General features: G+C 36.5%; 1 protein-coding gene, 1 long non-coding RNA gene and 1 pseudogene across 2 annotated transcripts in view; 2 read left to right on the top strand and 1 right to left on the bottom strand.

The window, feature by feature from the left end:
* Positions 1–10,000, top strand: part of LOC137628860 (octopamine receptor beta-2R-like) — a 561,435-nt gene that overhangs the window by 20,092 nt on the left and 531,343 nt on the right. The window lies entirely within an intron of this gene.
* Positions 1–10,000, bottom strand: part of LOC137628861 (uncharacterized) — an 80,542-nt gene that overhangs the window by 27,227 nt on the left and 43,315 nt on the right. The gene's annotated exons all lie outside the window — the stretch shown is intronic.
* LOC137628257 (octapeptide-repeat protein T2-like) overlaps positions 1–10,000 on the top strand; it is an 18,808-nt pseudogene that overhangs the window by 401 nt on the left and 8,407 nt on the right.

The raw sequence follows: 10,000 nt of genomic DNA, 5'->3' as shown, positions 1-10,000 counted from the left end.
CTCCAAACTTTCCCTCTGGTTAGATATTAAGAAAAATGAAGAATATTAAAATTAACACTTTGTAATAGTATGTTCTTTGATGTGCTCAAGAAAATAGAACACAGGAAGGACTAATCTTTGTATTTATCTACTTAGTGTAAATGACCTATGAAATTAGGACGCCAAAAACACAAAATAACAAAGAATTATCTATATGCATATGAATACACACACACACACACACACACACACACACATATATATATATATATATATATATATATATATATATATATATAGATATATATGCTAAATTTGTACAATTAGATCCTTGAGTCTCTGATCCTGAGGTGTATAATATAGGATTTATATATATATATATATATATATATATATATATATATATATATATACATATATACTTATATATATATATATATATATATATATATATATATATATATATATATATATATATATATATATAAATATAAATGTGTACGCGTGTGTGTATGTGTGTTTGTGTATGCGTATTTTTTGTGAGTGTGAAAATGTGTAATATTTACCAAACTTTCTTTTAAAAAAAATGAAAAATGGAGACAATCTCTTAGGGCACTGGGAAATTTGATCTAAAAATCATTAAAGTTACTAGTCGATTTATGTCAGGAAAGAGAGAGAGAGAGAGAGAGAGAGAGAGAGAGAGAGAGAGAGAGAGAGAGAGAGAGAGAGAGAGAGAGAGAGAGCAGAAGAATACTTAAAGGAATATCATATACGAAGGATGGAACTATAATTGGTTTAAGAACTATTTACGTAGGTTTCCTAGTTTTACAAACTTAGCTCTTTCCTGGTTCCCCTAGGTTCCATCATAGGTCGTGACAGGACAACGAACTGTCATTCACCTTTATCTATTCATTATTGTAGTACTTTTTAATTTGTACTTTAAGAAATAATGAATATTTCAGAGAATTAAAATTTTTTTTCAATGTGCTTATTGGAAACAATCCTGCCTGGCGATCTGCCAGACTGGGGTTCGAGTCACGCTCAAGCTCGATAGTTTTTCGTAGAATCTCCAACCTCATCATCCTCGTGAGCTAAGGATAGGGGGAGGTTTGTGAGAGCCTATAGGTGTACCTGCTGAGTCATCAGCAGCCATTCCCTAGCTTTCCTTGGTCCTAGCTTGGGTTGAGACGGGCTTGGGCGCTGATCAAATGTATATATAGTCCTGCTAGCTAGGGCATTGTCACTGTCCCTTGTATCTGCCATTCATGAGAGGCCTTTAAACCTTTAATGTTTCTGTGGAAGGTCTACATAAATGGCTTATTCCAACTGCAAAAATTTAGACTATTTACAGAAAAAAACAGCAAATAAATAAGTATTCTATTATGATATTTCTTATGAAATAAAGTTTATTCTATGACCAGTTCTAACCTACAAATATATTTCATCTAAATTTCTTTGACAGTCAATGGTTAATGTATATGCATGAATAAATACTAATACATCGCATCCCAGTAGCCTACCTTTACCGAGATACGATTTGCATATATTAGGATACACGAAACGTTAGTAAAATCGTTCATAAACTATATACGAAATTTAATATAGAAATAGATAGAAATGTTAAATAGTAAACGATATGAATAAAAAACGCTAATGTCGAGTGATACTCCGGGTTGCACAAAAAACAATCAGAAGAAAAAATTAAGATGACGCATCTGTCGTTTGGATGTTGTTTTGGTAAACAAAGAGGCGAATGGAGAGAAAAAACAATTTGCTAAAAAGAAAAAATGTATTCGATTTTATTGTGTGTTGGCAGCTACTGTTTGGAGAGAGAGAGAGAGAGAGAGAGGAGAGAGAGAGAGAGAGAGAGAGAGAGAGAGAGAGAGAGAGAGAGAGAGTTGCAAGGATCTTGGATGTCTCAAAGACGTTTTAGTCCATCCGCGGAGACTCCATTTGCTCTTTGGTAGAGCGATTTAGTTTAAGCATTTATAGCGTTCTTATGATCTTGTCTAACTTATTCTTGAACTCATTTACTGTATTATTATTTATTACATCAGCTGGCAGTCTATTCCAGGTATTTTCTATTTTGTATGTAAAGAAATTGCCACACTGAGTAGTGTTGTATCTTTTCAATTCCAGTTTGTATCCGTTACCTCTGGATTGATTTGTAATCTACATCCTTCAAGAATTTCCAATGCCTTTATTAACTGTCCCCTTAGTTGTTGAGTTTGTAGATCAAACAAAAGAGAGAGAGGGGCTAGCATTAGGCCTACATACATGCAACTAAGCTGGGCATACGGGTAGCTATAGCCCTAAATGAAGCACTCCTGTGGATTAAGACTTGGTAAGGTTTCCTCTTGTCAAATTTCAACAACTGTCTACATTTTTACTATAGTAAATTTTTTTAGTGAGGCAGATTTGCACCGACTGGCTGGGGTGCCCTTTTAGCTCGGAAAAGTTTCCTGTTAGCTGATTGGTCGGAAGTATTTTTTTCCGAATCCGTCTGACCAGTCAGCTATCAGGAAACGTTTCCGAGCTAAAAGGGCACCTCTGCGAGTCGGTGCAAATCAGCCTCACTAAAAAAAATTGACTATAGGCATACAAACATTATAACATATGCAGTATACATACTCGTATGTATATATTATTACGAGTAGCGAATTACGTAAACTCCCGAGCTCCTAGCTCACCTGCGTTATATTATATAAGTCTGATACAAACGAGAGTACCTCCGAGCTCTGAGAATAATACGCAACTCCCAGACGTTAATATATATATGAACACTGAATATCTAAAGGTCTCTACTTTACACTCAAAACAAAACTGGGTGATTACTTTTAACGAGAACTATTCTAAAATCAACCTCTTATTTCAGTTCTTGGTCAGGGATAACTAGCAAGGCTCTGAAATAATTATTGGTGATCGAAATAATACACAATTTATATATATATATATATATATATATATATATATATATATATATATATATATATATATATATATTCTATAAAAATAACAATTTAACAGTAATACCAAAATAAATCACTCAAAATTTAAACCTGAAGTAGATCTTAGGCTTGAGACAAAATGGCACTTCAAGAATAATACAATCACTTGGTTCACTAGAAATTGATTTATGAAAATATCTAATTTTGACAATTAATGAAAAAATTTGACAATTTAACACTATGAAATAAACAATAATTACACTTACATATAATAACTGTTACTCGTACGTCCTTAGGGCTCACACAAGGTTACCGAACGGTTAAGCAAAAATAAATGCACTTCACAGTTTAACCAAATCACACAGGGCCAGTTACAAAAGATAAATAGTTTTACTAAATAAACTGTGCTTACAAATGCACTTCACATCTTTTAAATTGAACCACACAATATAATCAATGTTTTAACAACACTATACACGTTTGAGAGAAATCTTTTTGTGGCTAGATAGAAGCTAGTGAGAGGACTGTCGGACTTATGGCTCTATCGGAATGTCAGGCTGGATCTCTCTTTCCTATGCATGTCGTCCTTAGTCACTCTGGAATCTTCCAGCAAAGCAATGCATTGCATTCTTGATGCGTGCGCATATGGTCCGGACGGCTTCTCGTGACGTCAGGTTGCCAACCTGGCAGTTTGAAGTAGGGTTCTATTCGTTGCCTGATGATGACAACACACTCAGCTAACTCCGCCCACCTCCTCTCGTAACATTAAAAAAAAAAGTAAGTTTAGTCTAGAACCTTCATGCAACTTCCAACCACGTGGACACATGATGGAATCCATCGCGTTTTATTCCTCGTGTGTGTCATACATCATACCTTTTAACAAGATTGCATAAGACTTCGTAACCAAACTACGTGAAATAAGAATTTAATTCTTTAAAATAACGTAAATTTACATTTACGGAACTGAAGGAAAATATGACTAAATGAATGACGATAGTCTTATGTAATTTACATACATTTACTTAATCCTATATGATTGGGACCCACCTTACGATCTGGCTATACATCTCTTAAATACACAAAGGAAATATGTAAACATGGGAATAAGATAATCTATTCTCATGTTAGACCAGCTTTGTAAGAATATATATATATATGTATATATACACACACACACATATATATATATATATATATATATATATATATATATATATATGTATATATATATATATATATATATATATTATATATATATATATATATATAGTCGTGTGTGCATTTGCATATATACCCATATATCCATCCCTCAGGAGATTAATGAATAGACTTAAGAGAGCAAAGGAGACTACTATGTGGTTCCTTCGTTTTCAAATAATAATAATAATAATAATAATAATAATAATAATAATAATAATAATTAATCAAATAATAATAATAATAATAATAATAATAATAATAATAATAAATTCAACCTCCAAACCATAATTTATCCTCAGAATAAAAGATGATTTTCCCTATCGCTTAAAACCAACAGATATGTAATTCCATGCAAAACAGAACCATTTTTCATTTTCACTTTGCGAAAGAGGAGATTCCATCAAACTAGTTTATTTCCTCTGCGACAGATAGCGAGTCCTGTAGTGGAAGAAATAACTCCCCATGCTCGAATATCCCGGATTCGAGGATGACACCTGATATATGCTCTGCTTGGGTTACGCCTCGGAAACAGAGGCTTCCTTCGCACGCACACACGTACATAGTTGATTTTGGACCGGGAGGAAATAAGACTAGGCAATCCTTATTCATCATCGGGTGGTATGTGCGTGCGCTTATCTATAGTCCATTTCTTTTAACGATGCATATTTGCACCGACTCGCGGCGGTGCCCTTTTAGCTCGGAAAAGTTTTCTGATCGCTGATTGGTTAGAATGATCTTGTCCAACCAATCAACGATCCGGAAACTTTTCCGAGCTAAAAGGGCACCGCTGCGAGTCGGTGCAAATATGCATCGCTAAAAGAAATGGACTATAGGTACAGTATAACTCTCGCTGGTTCATAAACAGGTTGTGGTACCCTATTGGAAATATCCCCTATCAGTCAATCTTTTTGGACGAAGGTACAAATCCCTCTTACGCTTAATAGTTTCTTGGGGTGTCTGAAACCTCGCTGTTCTTGTGAGCTACGAATAGAGGGTGAGGGGTGAGGGGGTGTTTGGGTGAGCCTAAAAGTCTATCTGCTGAGTCAACAGCAGTCATTGCCTAGCCCTCTCTGCTCCTAGATCGATGGAGAGGGACTTGGGTACTGATAATATGTACAATATACTGTATATAGTCAGTCTCTAGGTCATTGTCCTGACCTGTCGTGTCCCTTGCCTCTGCCATTCACGAGTAACCTTTAAACTTTAAACTTTTAAAAATTCTCCACGTTTGAGTAATTATCCTAGCTGGACAGTCTCCTGTCTGACTTTTGTTTACGTCCATTATGAAGGATTTCTTGTAGTGCTTAAATGTATTGCTTGTTTAAGTTTAAATGCCGCCCATGAATGGCAAGGGCAAGGGACAGTGGCATTGTCCTAGCAAGCAGGGACAATGCCCTAGAGACTGACCATATATACATATAATCAGCACGCAACCCCCTCGCCACCCAAGCTAGGATCAAGGAGGGCCAGGCAATGGGTGCTCATGACTCACAAGATCCCCCAAACCTAACATCCTTAACCCACAAGGATGGTGAGGTTGCAGCGACCAAAGGAGTTAGAGCGGGACTCAAACCCCAGTCTGGCGATCACCAGGCAAGGGTCTAAAAATAGGCCAGCGAAGACCTCCGATGTACGGCCAATTATGTATTTTGTCATTCCGAATCGGCCCCTAAATTTGGGTGATGGTGTAGCCCCCATTTGTATCTTTCTCTCATTTTTAATAGCCTAATTTTTGTAACTTTCTCTGTCTCTCCTTCCTGTTTAGGTTACATTTTTTTTATCCACGAATTTATAAATCTAGTTCTGGTTTATACTACGTTCTTTCGTTTTTAAAAGCCCTATTCGGCGAATCGTCACTTCTTTCTGTATGTGGAACCATTTTTTCTACTCTTGTATCTATATCTATGTCCCTTTTCACGATCAGATCTCCTCTCTATGTCTTTGTCTCTCATATGTTCCTAAACCCTGTAATATATTCGCGAACACATCTTTAATCGTCCCTATAAATATTTACTTGAAAGGGAAATATACTGCTGACAAGTGCCACCTAAAACACACGTGTTGGACTGTCCATATTGTTATGACCGGCGGAAAACATCGAAGTTTAATAGCTGTTGGGAAATCTATTACCAGCGTCATAAAATGTTTTACTAACTCAAACGAAAATAACACTTGTTGGGGAAAGGGCTTTTAAGGTATATAGATTTTCTATCTGATTAGAAAACAATAAGGGTTTGAAATGGGCACACTCGGATGCTGGGATTGGCTCAGAGTTCTAAGTTTCCTACGTGATTATGAGATCGTAAAAGGGATTTCTATAGAGAGAGGCGACGAGATGATGATTCTATTACAGCATTCGAAGCTGAGTTGACGATATTATCAATAAACAAAAGTTAATAGGATTTCATTTGGTAAGAGATGAGTTTATAGGAAGTCTATCTCCATAATGTGTTGAACTTAAAACACGTTTAACGATAGTTTCGGGACATGAAATAGTGAAGATTGTTAGACTATCAATTTCTATGATGGGCATATGGTTTATATGGGTATATAGGCAATTGGTAAAGTGATAAAAATCCAGTATATTTACACTTCTATGAAAATCTAATTAAAGCTTTCTTTAATGTGGTCAATAATTAAATTTCCCTAAGAAAAGATTCATAATTCTGGATGGTGTTCCGGGCATATTAACATTTTAATTTTGCTATTCTATATCTGACACCCATTATACATGGGGGAAACCCTCTCTACGACTTAAATATTCTTTACAATGAAAGACTAACAGCAGCAACTCAAGTCGCAGAATTGTCCAGCTTAGTATATTGATATCACTCAACTTGTGGCAAGTCACAATTATGAGTGTAACATCAAGTCGGCTCATTGCTTGGCTGATCTCACAGGAACATGCTATTGCCATCCCTGTGAACTTGAATGAGAGTGTCTTCAGCAGAAAAATTTTGACTCTCCCTGGTCATAACTTTGGTAGGGATTGTCAAAGGGTACATGTTTGGTCTTCCGACTATTCAGTGACCTTCAATGGAAATAGGAGAATGCTTGAAGCTGGGCAAGGCTTACTATATAATCAAGTTCAGTAGTGGAGGTTGTTTGTCATGTCGAAGACTACCTAGCGTTTTAAATGGAATATCATCAAAGGCGATTGAAATAGATCACACATATTTACTCGTAAATCTATTGCAATGGAATTTAACTGAATGAAATGCATCAAGAATCCTGTTGAAGACCTCCTTGTTTTTAGAAATTGGACTACAGCTGTAGCTGAAGTAACTCCAATGCCACAAGGCTAATATTCTCGCAGTTTTGAATTTGTTATTTTCTTACAGCTTAGCTGATAAACATTTAGCTATCACTGCTTGGAAGATTTGGAAAATGATGAAATGAGAAGAATGGCAGGCGTAGTATAGATTACAGAGGTGATAAGAGTGTCACGACTGAGATGGTGTGGGCAAGTGTTGAGGATGGATAGTGGGGAGGGAGTGAGGAGGGCTTGGGAGGAACCTATTAAGGAAAGAAGATCAAGAAGGAGGCGGAAATATAGATGGTGAGATAAGGTGAAGGATGATATGGAGAGAAGAGGTTTGGTGGAAGAGGATGCCTATGATGGAAGGCATTGGAGAGTGCCCATCAGGCAACGGACCACTTGATGTAGGGATATAAGAAGAACTGCAGCTGTGCCTTCTGTCAAAACTTAAATAGAAAAGAAAAAGCCTTTTGAAAATGCCCTTGAAAAAAAATGCCCCTGCCTGGCATTCTGTTAGACTGGAGTTCGAGTCCCATTCAAGCTCGATAGTTTCTTGTAGTGTCTGCCACCTTACATCCATGTGAGCTAAGGATGGCTGTTTTGGGGGAGCCTGTAGGTCTACTTGCTGAGTTATCAGCAACCATTGCCTGGCCCTCCCTGGTCCTAGCTTGGTTGCAGAGGGGCTTGGACGCTGATCATATATATATATATATATATATATATATATATATATATATATATGGTCATTCTCTAGGGCACTGTCCTACAAGCTAGGGCAATGTCACTGTCCCTTGCTTCTGCCATTCATGAGTAGCCTTTAAACTTTTAAATCTACTGCAACTGTGGACCTCTGTCAAAACTCAAAACAATAAGTTTAAGCCCATTGTTAACGTCGTTGGCTTCTGCCATTCATGAGTGACCTTTAAACCTATTAATACTTACTGCTGGTCTACTATCTAACCAGTGTTTATGGCTTCAAAATATCAATTACGGGTGTGTATGCAACAAGAGCGAGTGTGATATCGAAGGCTGATTTCGAAAGCTTCTAGAAGCGGCCAGCACACGGAGCTAAAGTGCAAACAGAGCTTCACTCCAGCCGATGTAAACAAAACAATTTGCCTCGGAGGACGGCGGCTGTGGTGTGCACTTTCGGTGTTCCACGAAGTTTCGCCTGACCTGTCAATACAGATCGGATAGTCGAATCCCCGATGCACTTAGGTATTAAGGTCCGATCGTGGCCTGATCCATCTCGGTTTAGAGAGCGAATATTTCCGCACACGCCGTCAGCTGACGCCATAAATCATGCGATGGGCCTTCTCTCTCTCCTCCTCGAAATTGATAGCATCTATCATCCTTCATTCGGCGAGAGAAACAACACCACTTTGCTTCGTGAGAGTCAGTGTATTGTTTCTCTCTGTTTTCCTTTTGGAGGGAGGTGAGGATGAAGAGGAGTTCATTGGTGATTTAGTGATGATTCTTCACAGAGAATTTCCTATTATGGGAGTTTTACAGAGGTTTTGTCATTCTATATTATAAAGCATTGCTTACAATAATAATAATAATAATAATAATAATAATAATAATAATAATAATAGTTAGGAAGTTAAGATAAAGCATACAGATGGGTAAAGGAATTATATTTTCCCCAGTGAATGTACTATATTATGAAATATATCTCAATAAAAATCTGGATAGAATATATGTGAAAGATAAAATGTAAAGATATATTGATCCAAATTATTATTATTATTATTATCATTATCATTATTATTATTATTACTTGCTAAGTTACAACCCTAGTAGGAAAAGCAGGATGCTATAAGCCCAGCGGCTCCAACAGGGAAAATAGCCCAGTTAGGAAAGGAAAAAAAAAGGAAAAATTAAATATTTTAAGATGAGTAACATTGAAATAAATATCTCCAATATAAACTATATAAACTTTAACAAAACAAGCAGAAGAGAAATTAGATAGAATAGTGGCCCGAGGAGTACCCTCAAGCAAGAGAACTCTAACCCAAGGCAGTGGAAGATCATGGTACAGAGGCTATGACACTACCCAAGACAAGAGAACAATGGCTTGATTTTGGAGTGTCCTTCTCCTAAAAGAGCTGCTTACCATAGCTAAACAGTCTATTCTACCCTTACCAAGAGGAAAGTGGCCACTGAGCAATTAAAGTACAGTGGCTAACCCCTTGGGTGAAGAAGAATTGTTTGGTAATCTCAATGTTGTCGGGTGTATGAGGACAGAAGAGAATATATAAAGACTATGCAGGCTATTCGGTAGTATTTGTAGGGAAAGGGAAAATGAACCGTAACTAGAGAGACGGATCCAATGTAGTACTGTCTGGCCAGTCAAAAGACGCCATAACTCTCTAGAGCCCTGGCCAACCTACTACTATGAATAACGCTCCATTAAAAAAAAAAAAAAAAAAAAAAAAAAAACATTTAAAAATAGAAAGAATAAAATTGGAAGAAATTAGAAAAAAGATAAATGGGAGAAAAAATAAAACACTAGAACAGAAGCCAACACAAATAAAAGTCACAAAAACATTAAGAAAAAGTAGGAAGAATAGAATTAGAAAATTTAGATAAATTGGAGAAAAAAATAAAAGCA

Source organism: Palaemon carinicauda, chromosome 36 (assembly GCF_036898095.1).
Source record: "Palaemon carinicauda isolate YSFRI2023 chromosome 36, ASM3689809v2, whole genome shotgun sequence".
NCBI lineage: Eukaryota > Metazoa > Arthropoda > Malacostraca > Decapoda > Palaemonidae > Palaemon > Palaemon carinicauda.
Note: the sequence above shows the minus strand (reverse complement) of the source record. Positions and strands in the feature narration are given on the sequence as shown.